General features: G+C 45.8%; 1 pseudogene; it reads left to right on the plus strand.

Annotated features, from left to right (window-relative positions):
• Positions 1-286: 286 nt before the first annotated feature.
• LOC148595765 (uncharacterized) overlaps positions 287-23,019 on the plus strand; it is a 28,293-nt pseudogene continuing 5,560 nt past the window's right edge.

Below are 23,019 nucleotides of genomic sequence, written 5' to 3' on the forward strand. Positions count from 1 at the left end.
AGTCGGCACTGGGATGTCACTCGGTGATTAAAGCAATAAATAAATAAATAAGTGAAGCTTTGCAGTGGCCACCTTCCTAAAAGCGCTAACCGGGGTTCTGCCCGGAGCGGAGACCTTGCCCAAAGGCACCGCCCGTCCCCTGAGGCGGCGTGGCAGCCATGCTGGGGTCGGCGGCCGCCTGGCGTTGCGCAGCTGCTGGCGCTGCCCTGGCCCACACTGCTGCTGGCCGTGAGCTGGGCACGAGCAGGAGGAGGAGGAGGAGGAAGGCGCTGGTGGCCGCAGGGCCATGGCGATTCCCAGGCGGCTGCAGGACCTGCAGCGGCGCCCGGAGCAGGTAAGGGTAGTGAGGCTGCTCTGGGACCCTCTCCCTCCATCAGATCCTTCCCCGAACAGCCTCTCGGGAGCCCTGTCCCCCTCTAGGAACCCTGTCCCCTCGTCCCCCTCCCCAAACAGCCTCCCCGGACACCTCTCCCCAGGCCACTGCTCTCCTCCTTAACCACCCTGTGCAGGCCCCGTCCCCCTCCTAGACCCTGTTACCCTTCTGTACCGCCTCCCCAGACGCCCTGTTCCCATCACCAAACACCTTGCCCGGACCCCTTCCCTCCTCCCCAGGCTCCTGTCCCCTCCCCAAACACTCCCTCTACGCCCTGTATCTCCTCCTGCAAACCCCGACCTGCTCCCCAACGACCCTCCCCAGACCCCCCATCCCCGCCCCAGACTCCACTTTGCACCGCGCTTGCCCTCCCCAACCCCGCGGTGCCCTTGTGCAGCACTAACACCATGTACTGCTCACGGGTGACACCAGGGCTGCCCTGCAGTCACATCGCAGGTGGCAGCAGCCGCGAGTTGGCACCCGTACGTGCCGGGAATGCGCTGCGGGGTCGGCACCCCACGTTATGCCGAGGTTTCCCCACGGTGTCGTCACAGCTGGACGTGTCTCTTTGGCTTCCCACGAACTGCAAATAGAGGAGAATCTCCGCGTGAATCGCAGAGAACTGTTTGGCCAAGGCGTTAGAGCAGGGAAAGCCAAGTAGGCTTGCGGGAGAAAACCTCTCATGCAAAGTAAGCGGGCATTTAAAGGGCGTCCACCAAACATTTCCGAACACTGCTGCCTGTTACTGGTGTCTTCGTGGTGCTTTGTTCTGAGAAAGATGAAAGTTACATGAATCTGCAAGGATTTTTAGGTGGGCCTATAAAATAAATATTTTTGTTCCTCGTGAATACGAATGTGCCATAACCTTAGTTTTCAGGGTTTCATTATTTTGTCCATATTAACTTTTTGTCAGGCTGTAATTATATTTTAAGTAGATTATTTCCCTTTGGGTTATTTTCTCTTTCATAAATGGGAACAGAATGCAGCCCCAACAGCAGACGTACTTCTGAATGGAAAGCAAATAAACCATAAAGTAATCTTATCAGAGTTGTCTGTGTGAATGAACAAGGAAGGATTTCAGTAACAAGTCTATTGTAGTTTTATCATCAAAATTAGATAACCAGACTTGGCTGTAGAATGAAAATTAAAATTTTCACAGACACTGATTACTAGGGGGCCTGAAGGAGTGGAGACCAGTGTTACCATCAGATACAGGCTCTGTGCTGTAGTGACGGATAGGGTTATTAATTCAAGCCGATGATGCTGACTTGAATAGGTATTTTCTGGTCAGAGATGCTTTACCTCACAGCCCAGAATAATGGAAAGCAAAGGAGAGAGAAAAGAGATAAACTGAAGAGATAAAATTCTTTACAGTTGTCTGCAGGTTCTATCATTAATCTCATCTTTTCCCTCACTGAGCTGATACCTGCTCCTTGGGGGATTTCAGCAGTTGCATTTACACCAAGTAGCACTGATCTCTCTGTGGGACCCACTCATCATGGTACCAGAGCAAAGGAGGCAAAATATGGTCCTGAAAAGGTAGAGGATGAAGCGAGAAAGAGCAAGAAAAATAACTTAAAAAATCATAAAGAAAAATAATCTGTGGAAAACATCTTACATGTTGAAATAAAAAAAAAAAAAATCGGGCTTGTCCTCCCATGACAGCATCTTGCAATTTCTCTTCTCCATTTCTTCCCCCTCTTCTCCCCTTTTTCTGCACTGCTGCTTGTCTTTGCTCATTATGTTGTCTCTGTCTCTGGAACATCATATCCTTGAGGCAAAAACTTTTATCTCCTTACCTAAGTGTAAAACCCGGTATGCTGCTTTGGCACTTAGGCTGAAACAAGAAAGCCAAAGCAGTGGAACACCTTTAATATGCTGAAATTTGCATGCGAAAGAATCTCCACCAAGACTGCATTAGAGATATCATTAACTACAAAGTGTCCCATTCACAGGCAGGGCCAACGTGCAAACCCCAGAGCACGCAGCTAGCAGGGGATGGGAGCCCCTCTCGGGGCTGAGCTACAAAGCCAAGAGACAAAACGCCTCCAGCGCTCAGGTGTGTTGATACATCCCAGCAGCCAAACATCTGTGTATCCTGGAGTGCTGGTAAAGTCAGGATTTTAATTAAAAAAGAAACAAGGCAGTTAATTATTTTTCAGTTGGGGAAGGTGCGTTCACCAGTGATCCCCAACGCCTGTCCCGCGGGTGGGCTGGGAGGCTTTCCTATCCCGTGACAAGGGTGATGGCATGTGCTGCTGGACCCTCTCCTTCCCATGGCACATCCATGACCCCCATGGCAAAAGGCAGCCAGTGACAGTCCTGGTGCCTTCCTGGAATTCCATCCCGGAGTTCTACCTAGTCTAAATTTCCACCAGCACCCGTGGGAAGTTGTTGTGCTGTGCAAGCTTGGCTCCAGTGTGTGCAATCCTCAACTCAGTCCTGCTTTTGAAGCTGATCTCATTGTGCATCACACCTCACAGGTTGCACTCTATTTTGACACACACATACACAAATATTAGCCCAGAATGGTGCTGGAGGGTTTAGTCTTTTTCAGCATAGTGTTTTCCCTAATATAGAGTCTTTTAGGAAATATTTACAAGACTTGCCAGAAGCCATCTGATCTGAACCAGATTGCCATTGGGTTTGCAGGGGGTTGTGTTTATTCAAAGTTTTGGGGGATTGTTTTGCAGATTGGTGCGTTCAGAATAAGACTTTTTTTGTGCAATGTGGTGTCATTTTCTTTAGCCATATTTGTAAAAATAGGTACCAACTGAAACATCCCCAAATAAATAAATATTTCTGCTTTTTAGAAGTCTTTATAAATTGGACATACTTTTTTGCCTCTTGCAGAAGTGGTTAACAGCTCCAGAACTAGAGATCAATTCCCTCAGCTCCAGAGGTATGGAAACAGACCTTTTCTCCTCCATTTTCAGATTAGGTGGCACTCTCCATGTCCATGAAACACAGTTGCACAATTATTTTCATATAGCTCTCTTGGATGAGAATTGACTTCATAAACATCTTGGGAGGTGTTTGAATTCTGTAATTGCCTTGTTGAAATGTTGCTCTAATTAATTAGAACAGCATATCTCAGGAAACAGATTTTTTCATCCCACCTTCCAGCAGAGGAACCTTTAGTCCGCTAAAGCTGTGGACACTCTTTGGTCTTTCCCCAGGCCTCCCACCAGCTGGTGCTGCAGCTGAGCTGTGGCAGATACACGTCCTGTGCTCGTATGGCCTCTTGTGCATCCTGGGGGGACTGGCAGCTGAAGGATAGGCAATATAAGGATCACTATTTTAGGCCTTCTTCTCTATTTTTTTTCTCTTGGAATTGTCTCTGAATATGGATGGAGCCAAATGCAGGTCTGGCTACCGCTGCTCTTCAGCCTTTATTTGGCACCTGGCAGTGCTCAGGGGCTTCCTACACGCACCTCATCACCCCTGGATGGAAGCACGGAGGAAGCCCACCTGTGCTGAAGGCCTGGACCCATTTCTGAGGCTCTCAGGGCATCCATCCAATGGGATTGTCACCTCTTTCCTCTGCCAGTCTCCTTAAGACAAGTGAAGAATTGCCCAGTGCCTGTTTCCCAGGCCGTTCTGTCTGCTCACGGTGTGTTTCCCATGTCACCCTTTCCAACAGATTCCTTTTTTCCTACTGGGACTACATGTCCAAATGATTTTGATGGGGGATACATATTAATGTATAGTGCTAACAGCTATTAATAATAAGAGGGTTCATATTCACAACATAGATCATGAACCAAGATCCTGCCCCTTTTCCCTTCCCTTTCCAAAGAGGTGTGTGTCTATGTATGGTGACTGAGCATGGCCCAAAGAAGTGTCTTTATGTTCTTCGGTTGTGCATGAAGAGCTTCTGTTTCCTTTGCTAATGAATGACACACATCTTTGCAGCTTCCCATCTTCTCCTAAGTGAAAATTGCTGTTGTGTTATCCTTTTCCTAGCTATTAGGATGGAGGGAGTCCTCCAGTCCTCTGGAGGACTCTTGCTCTGCATAAAACCCGTGACTTTTCCTCTCTCAAGTGCAGCCTCGTCCTTTCCCGCTGACCTGGTTCCCACTGCTTGGGGAAATGACTTGCAGGCTGAAGTCTGTCCCTGGCGCAGCTCCATGTGGCACGGCCAGACGGGCCAGAGTATCTGCTTGCATTTATGAAAATCTGGTTCAGAATTAATGCAGCTCGTACCATTCCATTTCCCAACGTGCTTCCCATGTCGGCTGATCACAGTCTGCAGATGAAGCAATCCAGGCGGGACACGTGGCCTGTCCACGCAGGCGACAGACACCCCGTTTTCCTTCAGCCAGTGGCAGGATGCAAGAAATACCAGAAACATCCTCATCACCATGGTCTGTCTCACCAGCAAAGCTAGATTTTTAAGGAGATGCTAAGGGAATGAAGACTTCCTATGTGGTTTTTAGCTTCTGAAGGTTTACTGAGAAAGCTGAACAGTGGTATCTTGCACAGTAACACGACATGTTTGAGTGAGTGGTAGCACCCTGAAAATCATGTTATTTATTTCATAGAACCATAGAATCATAGAATGCTTAAGGTTGGAAGGGACCTCTAGAGATCATCTAGTCCAACCCCCCTGCTCCAGCAGGGACACCTAGAGCACGTGGCACAGGGTGGCATCCAGGCGGGTTTGGAAGATCTCCAGAGAAGGAGACTCCACAACCTCTCTGGGCAGCCTGTTCCAGTGCTTTGTCACCCTCACTGTTAAGAAATTTTTCCATAAGTTCCTGTGGAACTTTTGGTGTTTCAGTTTGTGGCCATTACCTCTAGTTCTGTTGGTGGACACCACTGAAAAGAGGCTGGCCCCATCCTCTTCACTCCCTCCCTTGAGGTATTTGTATACACTGATTTGTTTATTTATTTTTAATGCATATTAGTATTGCTTTTGCTGTTCCAGTATAGCCTTCAGGCATGAGGCTATTTCATTTTATCTCTCTACATAGCATAAGGTGAAAACAAACATTTTAGGCTTTAGGTTGGAACTGAGCACTAGGAAACAATTTACTTGAAATATTTCTTATATCTGAAAATGTTTTCTGTGTTCAGAGGCCCGCCCCTGCCAGATTGAGCTAATTTTGCTTTATTTCATTTTCAGTGTCCAACCCACTCAATTCAAGTTTTCTGAAAGTGAGTGGTAGCCTAAAACAAAGTTCCTGATTCTTTGTTTTCAAGCATATTCTTTGATTTCCAATGTGTGAAGCATATAATAGCTCCCATTTGGTTTCATAGGCTGCGTTTATTTTGTCCTAGTATCCCTCTACTGGGGAAACCTTTACACGCCAGTTTATGGAAGGCAAATCTGAGCACTTTCCCAAAGCAGGATGTTGATGAGGAGGGCTGTTGATGAGCCTGAAGATGTCCTCAAAATGTGTTCATATAGTTTGTAATTAAACCTGTGACACTGGGACGTGAAAGTGGGCTCTCTGATCAGAAAGCAGATGCTTACAAAGTGCTTGGTTTTGTAAAAGTGATTAGTCTCATGAATCTATCGAAATGCACAAAGATAAGCACATCGGGTACAGTTTTACAGCTTTGAACACATGGTTTATATATTAGTGTCTGAAACCAGTATTTTTTTAACATTCGAGTACTTTCATTATGCCATTTTCTCCATAACTTTTTTTAGAACTATACTAAAGCATAAAATAAATTAAAAACTTGCACAGAGGAATAAAGGTTCAGAGCAATTATTAAAAATATAACCCTAGGTTGCATATGGAGGGGGGTGGTGGAAATCCTTTTCCACTGGGTCACAAACCAAATGGCTGTGAACTAAAAATAACCTTTCTGCTCCACAGAGTGAGTACCAATTAATATGCTAAGTTGGATTTCACTAAAAGTCCTGATTATATTTCTCTGCTTATGTTTTGGGGATTGTGTTAATGGTTTTGTACAGTCACTTAGTTTGATGGGATTAGATGTCTTCTCCCTATACACCACTACATTATTCATTAAGGAGAAAAAAAAAAGGCACAATTAATTTCTTTTAATTAGTTTAAATTAAAACAAAATGCTGAATATTCTTTTTTTTTTTCCTTTTCTTTTCAAAATGACCAAACTGGAAGATGAAGAGGCATGAGTAGCCCAGTATCCTAATGTCTTCAGAAGGAAAAAGTAAAATGTAGGAGGGGATCCTGAGTCAGACACCCAGCTTTCTGGGCAAAAAGGCATTGGCTAAAGGCAGGAGTTTAATACAAAATTCAGACTAGAATAACGCCTTCCTCCTGTAAGGAAGGAGAACTTGGTAAAAGTACTTGGTGATGGAAGGAAGGAAGATGCTGTTACTAGAGAGGGGTAGTGTAGAAGCAACAGCTGTTTCAGGCTTGAAAGAAGAATGTCACCCAAGTGCTTGGCTATCTGGTGATCATCAGTCAGTGGCCAGATTTGGTGTTTTTCTTGCATTCAGCAGCTCATTAGGAAATATAGAAATAACAATGTTTTAGGGTCTCAGGTGAATATTTACAATTTGATAGCTAGATGGTCAGCCGAGAGCCTCTGCGATGTAGGAAATGACTGTCAACAGTATATTTTTTAACTTCTTAGTCAGTGATGCAGAGAGAGGGATCTTTGCCTTACAGATGAAATAGCACTTAAGTATGGAATGTGCTCGTCCAGCAAAGGTATATAATAGTCAGGTTGGCAGAACATTAAGAGGAAGCCTCATTTTTTCCAGCTTGCACTCATTTGCATGGAGAGAAGGTCCCGAAGCACAGTCCTGTCTTGGCTGAGGGTCCCTAATTCTCCGTTGCACTCAATATTTTACCTCTGAGTTTCTTTCCTGAGTCTGTAAGGGCTCTGTCTAACCTCAGGCTGTGCTCACCTATAGCAATTTGGGGGAGGAAGACAGCATTTTGTTAGTCTGTGCCATTTCCTAGTCCGCTAGTGCTCCTAAGCAGGAGGCCTTGCAGATGCAGCCCTTGGTGCAGGTTTTCACCCTTCCCACCTCCTGTCTGGAGTCTAGTGATGGCCGGTGAGTTCTGAGATTGCCAAGAAATGAATCAAATTGTGGTCTGAAAAGCTCATAGGCTTTTGTGATTTGCTCTACAAGATTCAGGGAGGATGGTAACTATTAGTTTAGTTGGACGCGTAGACTTAAGAGGGAACATAAAGTCCACCCCAAACAGTGCTCAAGAATTAAAATAAGCCTTCTCGTGTTTATGCTGTTGGGGTTTTTGTTTGTTTGTTTTTTAAACAGGCTCATTCAGTTTGAAAAACTACTTTGATCCTAGGCAAATCTTCAGATAAACCACAAATATGTCTGCTTTGGAATAAATCTATGTGCAGTTTCTGGATTTACATTCATAAAGGCTTAGCTAACATTAATGAATTTGGAATAAATTAACTCTAACTGGAACAAGGCCATAAACTATAGCCCAGATTGTTTGAGGGGTATTTGGTTATGTATTTCAGCCAGATTGTAAGTATTATAGGAATATATTGAAAAAAAAATGTGCATATACACATATATATGTGTGTCTGTGTGTATATGTACATATATGTATATACAGACACACACATATTCCATTAAGCATTTTTTTTCCTATCCATCTTTTAGGTAACAGTGAATGGTCATCTTACAACATCAGCCAGCATCAGAGAGAAAAAGCTTCTCAAGGGACCAGTAATTATTTTAAAGCTTATATCATGTCCTTTAGAAGACACTTGTTCTATGCATGCCTCTTGTTTGATAACCCTTTTTCAAGATAACTCATTTTTCCCATTGTTGGGAGTTTAAGAGATGACCAAGGAACATAAGGCCGAGTGACTCTCCGGTACAATCACGCCGTGGTGCTTGTTACTGTGGCCACAAGTAGGATGGTCTCACGGTCTAAAGGCAGAAGTTGGGGCTGGGAACTGCTGTGTTTGAATTCCAGCTCGAATATAGGACATTTCTTTTGGTCTGTGCAAGGTTTTATCCAAGTCCTCGCAAACTTATACCGGTACAGAAAAAAGTGTCTGTGCCCTACAGTCACTCTGCCCTTCCATCAGGGGAGCTGCATGAGCTACACAGGAAACTTATTTGTGGCAGGGAGTATCCTGCCTTAAAAAAAGTCAAGAACCACTGTATTAAAATTAAGTCAGTCAAACTTGAAAACTTAAAGTTAGCTCTGCATTCTCACCGAGCCATATGAAAATGGCATGAGCCACTGCTACATCCTTTCAGGTCAGTCTCAGATAGCTCTACAGAGTTTCTCTCAAAAACAGGATGGTCTGTGGGGTTTCTTTCAAGTTTCTTTGTGTGTGTGTGAGCATAAATAGGGTCTTACCTCCTGATTTCAGCTTTTTGGATTGTAAATGGAGTAAATAATTTTAAGTTTTTCTTCTGTTATAATTTTAGTAACGATGAATGCAAATTTTATTACAAAGCAGATATACCTGAATAACAAAATGTTTTTTATAACCTTGCAGATAAGTCTAATTTGTAAGCCAAAAAGCATAACAGCTGTCACTTCGGGCGTTGCAATAAAATCTGCTTAGCAAAACTCTTGCACGCATTTAAAGACCAACGACCTAGTGATCCTTCTGAGAGTACCATTGTGTCATCTTCATTTCAAAACAATTATCCTGACTCTTTTTTTTCTTCTAGATAAAATGTAAAAAAAAAGTATCTGTTTTATTTTTCTGGCATGAATCTGGCGTGTCTTTTGTATACACGGTAGCCTAAGAAAAAGAAAGCCCAGTGCTCAGAAAACGGCATGTCAAAAGATCTGCTTTCTGCAGAAAAAGAGAAACTGCAGGAGGAGGAAGGTAAAAAGAAAAGTTCTGGTTGTTTTGTTTGCTGATTCATACAGCCAAAAAAATAGCAAATTAAAGGAGAGGAATTCTCTGATATTTTAGTGTTTTGTTATTGTGGAAGACTCACCACCAATGGAGGACTGTGTTTTCTGATGTGCTTCTTGCCGTGTGCAACTATGTGGGAGGGAACAGCATGCTCTCCAGCCACGCTTGTTAGGTCCTTAGGCTATTAGCAGGGATGGCAAACTTGCTGGTGAGAAAGCACATCCAAAGCAGCCAGAGGTCCATTTGGCAGCAGAAAATTTGGTCTTGTCTTTATGCTCTTCATCTTGTCCCGTCTCCCTGTGGTTTCTGCAATGTGAATACTCTGAAGCTGAGGTTTTCCCAGTAGCAAGTTCTGTGGCTTGACTGAGGCTTGTGAAAGCCCTGTGATAATGTATGGCCAGTTTCCAGCACACCTGTGAAGAGGGAAGACCTTTGGTTATAGGCAAATCCGTAAAGAAATCTGAGAGAGGCTAGCCACAGTGAGGCAACCATAATTTCATTGGAAAATGCACAGCATCCCATTCTCTCCTACCCACCTTGCTTTACCACGAGTCATACTGGAAACCATGAAACCTAAGCTTTGCTGGGCCGAAAAGATTATAATGCATTTGGTGTGATGTGAGTGCAAGGGAAGCCCTGGCTGTCACTGGATCAGAGTCCTTCGTATGGATGCTTTCATAAGCGCTAAAGAGTGCAAGGATGCTGGAGAGAATAGGGGAAAAGGTAGGGATGTTCTTCAAATGGACATGCAATTTCTTGGGTGTCTTCAGCTTGGAGTCAGCTGAACTGTTCCATGCGTTATTCAGGGGTATTTGGAGAACCAGCCCCTCGGTGCTGCAGAGCCACTTGTGCAGCCAGGACAGTTCCTGCTGGTCAGTAATACAAGCAGCAGAGGAGGTTTCTTGTTAACTTAGTCATCATGGACTTTGCTCTGTTTTTTTTTTTGCAGGTGCTTGGCAGAGCAAGATCAGCAGCAGAGAAAAGAGACGCTTAAGGAAGGAACAGCTGAAACAAAAAGGTAAATCTACAAGATATCTTTGTGTAGAGACTTAACCTGACTGGGCTTGGCACCCCTCCTGACTTTCCAAACTCTTTCTGTTAACGCAATTCACCATTAGGCAGCAAAATCTTCGTGCTCTTTTAGGCTACTTGCTTAGGAAAAAGTTTGGGTTTTTCTCCAGGCTTCATTAAAACACAGGGTATTACCCAAAGGACCTTGAAAACAATTGGCCATTATATCCGTGATCTGCTAAAATATGCTGTAATGCGGATTGCTTACTTTTGTGATTAAGAAAAAACATGTCTTCAAACAACTAATGTGTGAAAAACTGCATGATTTGCTGGGTTCAAAAAAGGTCCTTATATCTAGGCCTACCTTATAGCAAACAGCTCTAAAAGGGGGGTATACTTTTATTTTAATGAAGTAAAATAAAACAATGCTTTGTACTCCCACCACACCTTTCCTCTGGGGATTTCAAAGTGTCTGCCATGCACTTACGCCTGCATGTATTTCCACTAATTATATTACTATAACTGCTACATAAAAACGGACCGTGAAATTAATGTGTTTGGAAATGTCTTGATAATTTAATTAGCAGTGATAAAGCTATTAATATAATAGAGAAACTCATAAAATTGAAAAGCTAAGATGCTTGGAACTAGGACACAGAGCTAGATAAATGTGGATACTTGTTTGCAGTAAGACGATATCTTAAGATGCCCTCAGGTGCTTTTCTAAAATTGAAGATCAGAGCAAGTAAACAGCAAATTTTCATCTAAAAATATACAGACATTTTCCAGCTGCTCTCTTCCCATCACTATATAAATCAAGAGTTAAATGTCTATATGACAGTCCCTACAGGCCCAAGGTGCTGCAGTCTCTGCCTGCGTTGCAGCGAAGCGCACAGGCCCACGCTGAGCTTTGCTCCCAGAAGCTGCCCGTTGACATCAGTGGTGCCAGCTGCGTGGGCTGCAGCTCAGCACGTGCAGGCAGAAGTGCCTCGCTGGCCTGGGGTGCAAGTGTCCGGCAGGAGCAAGGCACGTTTGAACCATTGGAAGTCCCTGGCGTGATCCAGGAGGCTGAGTTAGGCAGCGGGATGAACCAGGTGACTGTGACTGTGCTTTAGAACATTGGCATTTGCAGAGCGGTGAAATGTGCTGCTTCCAGGTGAAATCCCAGCTCGGGCGAGTGTTGGTGGCTGTTTTCCAGCAGGGAATAAGCAGCGGCAGCATTCAGCTGTGTAGAGCGGGGTTGATGCCAGCAGTGGTCCTCTCCCCACCAAAGCTCCAGGGAAATGCTGTGCTTTGCCAAAGGTTGGAGCTGTGGAGTGCTTTGGGAATCCTTCGGAGCAAAAGGCATTGGAGATGCTGATTTTATTGTGTAATACGTGTCTGCCAAAGCACTGATTGCTCTAGCAGCCTTGAACTACCAACATCCAGAGCTTCCCCGCTCCTTGGAGCAGGCAGATCCTGTCGTTCCCTCTGCTTTCCTGGCTCCTCAGCTGCACTCTGAAGGCCTTGAGCGGTGCTGCCGTCAGGAAGGAGCTCCCACGGCACTGCGCTGCCGCGAGGCCTCCTGCAGGAGTCATTGCCGGCCTGCGGGATTCCTGCCTCCTCCGGGGCCTGCTGCCTCACTGTCCTTGCAGCTGTAGATATTATTCCAGCTGGAATCTAGCCATTACTTCCGGTGTGTTTAAGGTCAGGCTTTGCTCTGCCCTTTCTCCTGCATATCTCAGTTGTCGGGAAAAACAGCGGTGATACCGCGGGAGTGTCTCACTCCGCAGAAGACCCCAGTGGAGCGTCACAGGGTGACTCCATGGCGGAGGCGACCTGTGACTGGGATGAGAAGGGGACAGCAGGCCCGGGCGCCGCGAGCAGGTCCGAGGACTCCGCAGGTGCCAGGAAAGGAGCCCCTGTGGCAAAGGCAGCGCAGGGCTGTGCTGAGGACCGAGGGGAAATTGGTGCCCTCCCGGTCAGAAGAGGATGTTTTTTGCAATGTAAGTGAGTGCCCACATTCACGCAGCCCAAGTGAGAGTGTTGCAGAGCAAAGTGGAGTCTCCTCTGGAGATCTTCCAAACCTGCCTGGATGCCACCCTGTGCCATGTGCTCTAGGTGACCCTGCTGGAGCAGGGGGGTTGGACTAGGTGATCTCTAGAGGTCCCTTCCAACCTTAACCATTCCGTGATTCATTCTGTGAAAAGTTTCTTGATTTACCATGTCCATCAGAAAAGGTTAGCTCAGACATTCCTGCAGATTTTCCTCTGGTGTGTATATATATATATATATATTTATACACAAACACACACATACACTCCTGTCCACCCTCTTCCCTGAGCCCTATTTGCTGTGACTTATTTTCTAGTGTGATAGTGATGTGGAAAGAGATAGGGGTGTTAAATGCAGGAATTTCTTCTGTGTTGCAGACTACCTGGTGAGTGTCAGTTGTTTTCTACCTACCAGTATTTAGTGGTTGGTCCAAAACCTGCACGCTGAAGGTCAGAGCTGGCCTTCTGGTTTTATCTGTGTCTTTCAAAGGCTTAAGAGGCAAGAGTGTTTTTAAATCTATTTGTTTGGGTATCCGAAAGTGAGAAGTAGCCTGATCCTGGCAGTGCTCTGTTTTACCTACAGAGTTTGCCTGGATTCCCCACTGGTTCACCCTGCTGGTATCGAAGCAACCTTGGTTGTGCTGCTGAGACATTCTCTCTACAACATAAGTGGGAAGTGCAGCTCTAAAAACTCAGACTCCTTTAAAGCAGAGAAGGGACAGATTACCAAGCAATTAGGCTGAATATTAAGAGACACTGATTTTAGCTCTGTCACTCTCATCTGGAGTATTAGATTACTTTTCATTTTTCACTTTTGTTTACTTTTTATGGTCGAGCCATGTGTGGTGTGTTTCTACTGTGAGGGATGCCGTAGATTCTAGAGCAATTTCTAGGCAGAAACTTTGATCTGAGATATTTTTCAGGACTCTTTTGCCAGCTCCTGGGTGGCTTTAGGAGTTGAAATTGAAAGTGGTTAATGCTGCTTTTTGGTAATATTCACATTAAGCTCACTCTGGCGAATCCAGCTTTGTGACTGGATTGGTCAGTATACAAGGCCGTATGGTGACTCACATTCAATAGACTGTTATCTAGGTAGAATCCAGGTAGAAACTGTATTCACCAGCTGTGAATATGACACTTTATTTCGGATTACCATTTGTTTTTAAATGCAGGGACGTGGGATATCACAGTAGTAAAATCTTGTTCTGTGGCCCTTGGGACTTGATCGGAGCTGTCCAGGGAGTTATGTGAGCAGTCTGTCTTTGTTTCCCTTTGAATTGTGCTTCCACTTTCTTAGGTATTTTGAAGGCTTAAAAGTGTGCTGCCATTGCTCATGTGTTGGTCTTTTTCCTTTGAGCCACACTTCATTAATCACATTCCCTTTCAGAGCGTAGTGACATTTGCGGTCTTTATATACCAGCATTTTAGGGAGTGATGTCAGAGTGTTTTGCTGAACGCTTTCCAAGCTATTGCTTCATCTCTCTCTGAAAAAAAAAAAAAGCCCCCACAGCAAATTCTTTCTGTTAGATTTTCTCACACAATGTAATTTCTTGTATGTTCCAATGACCAGCAAATTCAGGGAATTTGCTGTTCCCTCAGTTCGAGGTGCCTGGAGAGGCCCCGTGAGGGATGCGGAGCCAGCAGCCTCCTTTTCTGAACAGCGAGGGAGTTTCAGCTCGAGCCTGCCAGCGCGTGGCCTGGGGATGGGAGAAGCCTTTCCTGGTTTTGCATTAATTTGGAGACTTGCTTCTAGTTTCTCCTTTGCTGCTCCACAGTTGACAGGACTTTTCACTGTGCTGCTCTGAGCGCTCCTGTAGTGACAGGAGCAGGAATGATGCACATGCAGGGGGACTGGTCTAGATAATCTACCTAATATTTCCAGAAGCTTGCTTATATGTTGTCTACCTACCAGAACCTCAAATTGAATTCAGCTGGAGGTCTGCGTGTCTGATGAATGCAGAATCTGGACCTGAATGTTTTAGGAATGCTAAAAGCAAGCACAGGTACCTGCACACATCCGTGCGCCAAGCATAGGTTGTGTGGTGCAAGCTAGAGCACTGAAATGCTCTGCTAAAGCCAGCGTTACACTCCATATAATATCATCTATTTTCCAGCACTACATCAGTGAATTGAAGCAGTTCTTAATGTGTTTAACAGAGAAAAGTGTATGTTCACATCTGCATTTATGCAGCAAAGGATCAAGCTGATAGAGGAAAGCCGCTTAAAGAAAAGGACTTCGGTGAAAAGAAGAAAGGAAAAACCACGCTGTGAAAAAAGTCTGCTATTCTGTTGTCACAGATCTTGAAAGGGGATAAATGAATCCTGCTTTAGCTGTTGCAAGTAATCATCAAAAAACTCTAATCTCTCTTCTTCCATCAGCTTTCTGTCATCTTTATTCTTCCTTTCAGAACTGCATTTGCTAATTGTGACTCCAGCTGAATCTCTCTTAAAATGAGTAGATGCTTTCTCACTGGAGCCAGTGGAGTTAACGTTGGGCTTTAAGTGATGTGGCTTTTGTTCTATAGGGGCTGTAACTGCCATTTGACATCTCTTTCCACCATTTGTCAGAGTTTACCACTCTGAATATTGCTAGCAGAAATGCTCCTGTGCAGAGTGTTACAACAAAAATGTCTGGATGCAGTGTCCTTTTCCAGCCTTTAATAAACCTCCTGTGATGAGCAGCATTGATTAACGTGTAACTTAACTTCCATAACATCAGGCATCATGACATAACTCACATATAAAGGCACAACTGATTTCCTTTAATATCATAATCTTTTAGCTTTGGTTTATTTATTTTTTATTAAAATACTTGCCTTTCCTGTTTGCAGATAACACAAAGAGCAAATCCTCAGAGGAAAGTCCTTCCAGATGCTGCTGGAAGGCTGGCGTGCCATTCCTCGTGGCAGACGATGCCGCAATTTGTCCATTGTCTGCTGTAAAATGAGCATCATAACGCTGATACCCCTTTCAGTCTGTTTTCAAAGCCCCCCAGAACCAGAGGCCACTTTCCACGGGGTTTATTTATGCAGGACTGGCAGAGGTAAGGGTGAAACTCAGACTGGGCTTGATGTTGGGCAGATGCCCAGAACTGCTGCAGACTCAGCCAGAGTGGCGGGCACCCTGCATGGGACCTGTGAGAATGGTGAGAGATGAGGTTTTATTTACAGTTTTATTTAAACAGTGGAAAAAAGGGGATGGTGTCTTTTTCAGTACATATGTATTGCCTGGCAGAGTCTCAGCAGCAAGACTACCCAGAGTGGGTCCATTTGAAGGCTCCTGCAGCTTCCTCTGCTGTCTGCTATGGTTGTCTGTAGCAGAGGCCGGCAGATAAACATCAGAGCAGGACAAGTACAGAGCGATCCCCTCTCACGTCCCTCCCCACACCCAGCAGAGCAGGGCCCAGGTCCTCCCGAGCCGGAGGCAGCAACCCGGGTTCTGCGTTTCAAGCAACACGTGTTAGCAATCATCCCAAGATGAGCAGATTTTCAGAGCAAATCCAAAGCGAGGTTTGGTTTTCATAGTGGTGCATTGTGTTTCTCTCTGTCGCGTCGCTGAGCGGGGACGGTGGAGCCGCGGGGCCGCTCTCCAGCCCGGGCGCTGCAGGGTGGCGCTGGCCGGGAGGACACAGCGCTGCTAAAGCAGCATGTGCTTTGTCAGAATCTAAAATGCTCTCTGTAAAGACCCAGAAGCCAGATGTGGCTGCTGCTAGCACCCCACGAGACCTCCAGAAAGCCAGCCTGCATTGAAGCAGAGGACAAAATCCCAGTGGTCTCTGTGTGGCTGGCATTTCAGCTGTTTTATGTCCTATAAGGTTTGGTTTTACTTTTTAAATCTGTTTGAAAGGCCAGTGTAGATCCCGAGTGGCTGGAATGATTTGGCATGAACAGTACAGGTATTAGATGGCTTTTCCTCTTGACCTTTTGGTGAGGATCAAGTGCAGTGTCTATTTATACCCTGTTGTTGAGAGTCGCTGCCCTGCTTTCGCAGACAGGGCGGCTCATGAGCTGAGCAGACCCCCTCTTGCTCAGACTGCTCTGCTTCTCCCAGCTAAAGGAGTAATTGAATGCAGAGAGGGGAGAAAAGGCTGCAGTCCCCCTATATCTCTGCCTTGCAGCAGTTGAGGTTCTGCAGCAGACACACCAGCTTGGCCATCAGGGGATATTATAAATAACAGATTTTTGTTGTTGTTGTTGTTGTTTTGTTTTGTTTTAAATAGCAAGGAAGAAAATGTCCAGCTTCCCCCACCCCTTTGTGCTCTGTTTGTTTACCTCCAAGGAACAGCCTGTGAGCACCAGGCCCCTTGTAAAGGCCAAACTCGGCCTCCTCTGAGCCGGGAGCAGGGAGGAGATGGACGTGGGTCTCTGAACGTGTTTCCTTGCATTGTGTTTGGCTCTGGGTTTGATCCACCGCTGGGAAGCCCAGCAGAGCTCCTCGCTCTTGGTAGGACCGGGTTGTGACTATCTGACAGCAGGGAGCCTGGAAGCAAATGCAACAGCTTGCTCTTGCAAACCTCTAAGCAGAAGCATTTTGACTGCATTCCACAGAAGTGGAAGGCTTTCTGCTTGCGTTAGCAGCTTTTTTAAAAAAAATAGTAGTAGTTGATTTTTCCTTTGAATCGGTCAGCCTTGATATGGATGCAGAGGGGAGTGTCACTAATGTGTTTTCCCTGAACTTAGATGAGGTAATGGTTGGCATTTAAGTTTTTTGCTGCAGGCAGAATTAGCTCTTTCACAGCTAAACAAGTCCTGTTAGTTCTTCCCTGGCCTGTGGACTGAAAAATGCCATTTATAACCTGAATAGGAGCAGGGATCATTTTATCAAACACAGATCGGTTTGGTTAATGAGTTCCTGTGTGTGTGGGACAGGGCTGTGCAGAACAAGGAGCCGGGAGGCTGGACGCCTGCCCGGCCACAGCCACCGTGAGCAGCGTGGGGCGGCCCCTGCACCCCGGGTTACCCTTTTGTGAAGCTCTGGTAATAACAACAGCCTAATTCACACAGCGTTTGAAGTCTGAATAGTGTTGCAATTGAATGTTGCAACGGTTCTATGATTCTATGATGGAGAGCAAGGGAGAGAGAGAAGGGGAGGAGGGAGAAAGGTAGCAATTAGGGAATTAGAAATTGCTGTGATAAGAAAGTATTTGAAAGACTGATAATTCAGGCCAGTTTCAAAACAGTACTTTGCTAGGTTGACTTTTCACTAATGATACCCACTACCAATGGTTAATTCTTATTATATCTGGAGCGCTGTGCCCAGTTCTGGGCTCCCACTACAAGAAAGGCAGGGACTTACTGGAGCGAGTCCAGCAAGGAGTCATGGAGATGCTGAAGGCACTGGAGCATTTCACATACAAGGAGTGGCTGGGAGAGCTGGGGCTGTGCAGCCTGGAGAAAAGGCAGCTCAGGGTGATCTGGTCAATATGCATAAATAGTTGGTGGGGAAAGGAAAGGAGACAGAACCAAACTCTTCTCACTGGTGCCTAGAGAAACCACAAGAGGCAATGGCTGAAAACTGAAATACAGGAAACTTCATTTAACATAAGGAAAAAAAAAATACCGTTATAGTGGTCGAACATTGCACATAGAATCATAGAATGCTTAGGGTTGGAAGGGACCTCTAGAGATCATCTAGTCCAACCCCCCTGCATACGCAGGGACACCTAGAGCACGTGGCACAGGACTGCATCCAAGCGGGTTTTGAAGATCTCCAGAGAAGGAGACTCCACAACCTCTCTGGGCAGCCTGTTCCAGTGCTCTGTCACCCTCACTGTTAAGAAATTTTTCCTTAAGTTCCTATGGAATTTTTGATGTTTCAGTTTCCGGCCATTTCCTCTAGTCCTATCAGTGGCCACCACTGAAAAGAGACCATGACCGTCCTCTGCACTCCCTCCCTTGAGGTATTTATATACACTAATTAGATCCCCTCTCAGCCTTCTCTTCTCCAGGCTGAACAGGCCCAGCTCCCTCAGCCTCTCCTCATAGGGCAGATGTTCCAGGCCCCTGATCATCCTTGTAGCCCTGTGCTGGACTCTCTCCAGCAGATCCACATCCCTCTTGTACTGTGGAGCCCAGAACTGGACACAATACTCCAGATGCGGCCTCACCAGGGCTGAGTAGAGGGGCAGGATCACCTCCCTCGACCTGCTAGAGATGCTCTTCTTAATGCAGCCCAGGATCCCATTGGCCTTCTTGGCCACGAGGGCACACTGCTGCCTCATGGTCAACTTATCATCCACCATGACACCCAGGTCTTTCTCTGCAGAGCTGCTCTCCAGAAGGTCAGTCCCCAGCCTGTACTGGTGTTACATGTTACCCAGGGAGCTGTGGAGCCTCCCTCCTTGGAGATGCTCAGAACCTGACTGGACATGGCCCTGGACAACCTGCTCTAGTTGACTCTGCTTTGAGTAGAGGCTTAGACTAGATGTCTCCAAAGGTGCCTTCCCACCTCCCACCTTCCTCACCTCATTCTCTGAGTCAGTTATTGCCTCTACATACTCACACATGCATCAGACAGTCCTGAGCAGCCTTGATCCTGAACTGGCTGGGAGCTGAAGCCACCTGCTTTACACTGGTGCTGCAGTCCCTGATGGCCCCTGTTACAGGGGCCAAGGTGGCCAGGCTCAGGAGCATTCCTTAGGGAAGGGAGCGCCACAGGAGGAGACTTCTTTTTTCCCTCGCTGGTAGTGTTTGCCTGCTTTTCATCCCCTCCACAAGAAAAGACATGAGTGGAAGTGCAGCTCCTCTGCTTCTGGAGGAGCTTATTCATCTCATTTTCATCTTATTTTTAGGACCAGGACTTGTTCTGGTTTCTCCAAGGCATCTTTCTTGCTTGTTCCACAGGGATGTTCTGGTTCTACCAGACATCTCTCCCACCTTTTCAACATCCTGTCTTTCTACTTTGCCAGCTTTACTGCTTGCACATTTTCCTGTACCACTTTTGTGCAACTATACCACAAATTTCCCTCTGTCCCTTTGGCTACATATTATTTATGCATTTATGCCTAGCTGTGTCTCAAAATGCTTATACATTGTGGCTCATTATGTTGTTAGTAGTTTCACAGCATTATAAAATATGTAAATTGTGCTGTGTTGCTGGCTGGGCTATTTTAGAGTAATTATATCTGGTTTCAAGACAAGCAGATACTAATTTTATCATGTGCTTCTACTTATGGGTGCCATAGGCTGCTGATTTGGTGACAGTGCAGGGCGCAGCCCTGTGGCTGCTTCTCTGGCCGGGCTGTCTCGGGAACCTCCGTTCTGCAGCACAAATACAGCATTTCTCCTTACTACGAGAGTTGTCTTTTCACCTGTGACTTGGCATTTTCCCAGTGAACCCTCCTTGGTTGCTGAGGCAGATTTTCCCTGGTACTTTCAGAAAGCTCCCGTGTCTCATGACTCCCGTCTTGCGTTCTGCCCTGGAGTTAAACTGAATTTTAATTGTTTGGTTTCATGGGAATAAGCAGCTTGCATCTGGATTAAAAGAAGTCTTCAGTCTGGGATTTAACTGATGCTTTTGCATTTACTGAGTTATTTCAGGGCAAGGTGCCAAATGTGTGAATCCTCCACACAGATGTTAGTAGCAATGAATTTTATCTGCATCCCATTAATGTAAGTTTTAGACGGGAAGTTGTTGTCTGCACTGAATGGCCTCCAGTTGCTCGACAGGCTCGGCGAGGGTCTGGGTTAGTACCGTGCCGCTCACTACATGGCCACCCACCCTTTCCAAAGGGACTGATTCTCTGCAGCAGCCACAGAAGGTCTCAACACCATGGATGGGATACACTGTGATGAAGAATTAGATCCTCTCCCCTAGCTTTCTGCAGGCCATGTTCAGGTAAAGCCTGACAAAGAGGCATCCTGGTAACTTAGGATCTGAAGCTAAAACTCAAGAGTTTAAAATTTTTAGCTTTCTTTTTCCACATGACTCTTGGGGACACAGTCATTTTTGCTGCAGTACTTTATTGCTACTTTTTCTGTGCCAGATAACTAGATCCAGTCCATAAGGCACCCCAGCTCTGCTCTCCATCTTCCAGCATAGGAACCTGCTGGTCATCTCCTCTGGCGGCCTGCATGCCCACACTCAGGTGGTGTCCCTCCACCTCCTGGCTTTGCCGGGGATCAGGGGCCTTTGGGTATCTGTGCCAGGAGGGATTTGGATTAAATCCAAATCTGCCTTATGTTTACTCTTAGCCTCCCTGATTTCTGAGGACTCCTTCAGGCTAGTGCTCTCCAGGATCTTAAAGTATTATTAATTACACAGAGTGTGTGTATAATTTGGCCCTGAAATGCACATGCAGAGTGGGATGTGTTTGCTGTCCAAAGGGAAGTACAGTTTGGGCCAGGTGGAGTTACTGGAGGATCGGGGTGAGTTGCCAGCAAGAACCAACCTGGAAATAGGACTTCATAGTACTGCTTTTGTAGAAATAACCACCAGGAATTGTCAAGGTGTTGGCCTGTAGATGAGCTGGAAGAGAGCATCTCCTTCAGTGCTGAATGCACTGGATGATCAGAGCTTTCTTGTCTCCCAGGAAGAGTTCTTATTTACTGAATGGCCACTTGCTTTTCTTACAATATTCTGGTCGTCTGCCATTGAAGGAGCCATTGACCAGCTTTAGCCTGCAAGAAAATTTGTTTCCTAAGGAGGGCTGTTTGCTCATTTAAAAACATGAGATGCTATTTGAAGTATAAAGCCATTCCAGGAGAGATCACCATAGCTGGAAGGGAAATAGGCTATAGAATAGGAGAGGCTTTAAACCAGACTTCTAAAATAAGCATATTTAATCAAATCCAGCAAGTTATAAAGAATTGTGTAGCACACTTGATTTTACTCTAGGTTGCATCTGAACTCCTCTGGGACACAGTGCTCGACACAAGGCAAGTCACCGCTGCCTTCCTGAGGCTCTTGCTTACCCACAAGACAGGGCGAAACCAGAGGTTAGCCATTAAACCTACTTTTTTATGCTTAAAAACAAGTACAGCAACTTACAGTTTGAAAGAACAGAACTCAAGTAAATAAGTGAAAATGACGGTGATGGCCTCCAGGAGGAGCTCCTTAAGGACCAGGCTATTTTTCATGTGTGTCCTCAGTTTCCTCTTGCAAGAGCATCCATCGGCAGAGCAGCTGCTCGGGGTGGATTGGGATTCCTGAATTATTAGAGATGTTTCCCAGCTCCCTGCATGACTTTATGTCCCCTCCTGTTAGACAGAATTTGTCTCTTCTCCTGCAGTAGCAGCATAAACAAATATATCACCCCTTCAAGCTGTCACAGCTTGCTTGAGGTGAGCAGAAGTGCGTCCATCGTGGGTCACAGAGCTGAGACTCACAAAATCACAGAATGGTTAAGGTTGGAAGGGACCTCTAGAGGCCACCTAGTCCAACCCCTCTGCTCCAACAGGGTCACCTAGAGCACGTGGCACAGGGTGGCATCCAGGTGGGTTTGAAAGATCTCCAGAAAAGAAGACTCCACAGCCTCCCCAGGCAGCCTGTGCCAGGGCTCTGTCACCCTCACAGGAGAGAAGTTCTTCCTCACATGGAGATGGAACTTCCTGTGTTTCAACTTGTACCCATGAACCCTTGTCCTGTCACTGGCCACCACCAAGGAGGCTTTGGCCCCATCTTCTTTGCATTCTCCCCTCAGGTATTTGTACATATTGATCAGATCCCCTCTCAGCCTTCTCTTCTCCAGACTAAACAGGCCCCGCTCGCACAGTCTTTCCTCAGATGACGAATGCTGCAGTCCCTTAATCGTCTGTGTGCCTCTCTGCTGGACCCTCTCTAGCAGCTCCATGTCCCTCTTGTACTGGGGAGCCCAGAACTGCACCCAATACTCCAGGTGCAGCCTCACCAGAGCTGAGTAGAGGGGCAGGATCCCCCCCCTTGCCCTGCTGGCAACGCTCCTCCTGATGCAGCCAGGAGCCCATTGGCCTTCTTGGCCACGAGGGCACATTGCTGCCTCATGGTTAATGTGTTGTCACCCAGGACTCCCAAATCCCCCTCCATGGAGCTGGGCACAGATATGGGGTAGAAAGTGTCTGCTGCTATTGCCATAAACAACACAATTTTCCTGAATTTGTGAGCAGGGATCATACATAACCTAAATTTGGGAGAAACATCCAAAGCTTTTGGGTGGTGGTATCCTACTCGACTTAGATGAACTGGTTTTCACACATCATTGATTAATATTGCGCCTCTTGCTAATCTAGATGCATTCATTACTTAGGATGGATTTTTTTGGGGCAATATATTAGAAAATACTTGTTCCTGTCCATTTTGAAGAAGGAAAGAAATACTTTCATTCCATATATAGGGAATGGGTTTTAAATAGAGGAACTTGAGCAATATGTTTATAATCATGTTTAGAAAATTTGGCAGCAAGCTGCACAGAAATCTTTTTGGAAATGGTCTTCCTTTATCGTCCCCAGCATGCTTTGGTTTTGGCTGTGCTTCAACTAGAAGTTTTTCCATCTAGCTTGAGGTTTTTTATATTTGTTTTTATTTTAAGTGATGTGATTAGCTAAGAGTTATTATTATTACTTGTTTTGTTTTCAAAGCCTTTCTCCCTGTTAGGATAAGACTTCAGATTGTTAGATTCAAAACATTAAAAAATAATCAAATAGACCTTTCAGCATCTTATGCTGATTTATCTGCTTATTTGCACCTCATTCAGTTTGGGCAAAGAAATTAGACTGGCCTGTTCTGCTTTCTTGTCTGAGGATCATTTGCTAGTGCTTTGTGGAGAGGCAGCTGAGGGCTTGAGGCCAGACTTTCAAAGGTGCCAGATGCCTG

Source organism: Tinamus guttatus, unplaced genomic scaffold (genome assembly GCF_059628265.1).
Source record: "Tinamus guttatus ecotype Peru unplaced genomic scaffold, ASM5962826v1 Tinamus_guttatus_pri_ptg000065l, whole genome shotgun sequence".
Lineage (NCBI taxonomy): Eukaryota > Metazoa > Chordata > Aves > Tinamiformes > Tinamidae > Tinamus > Tinamus guttatus.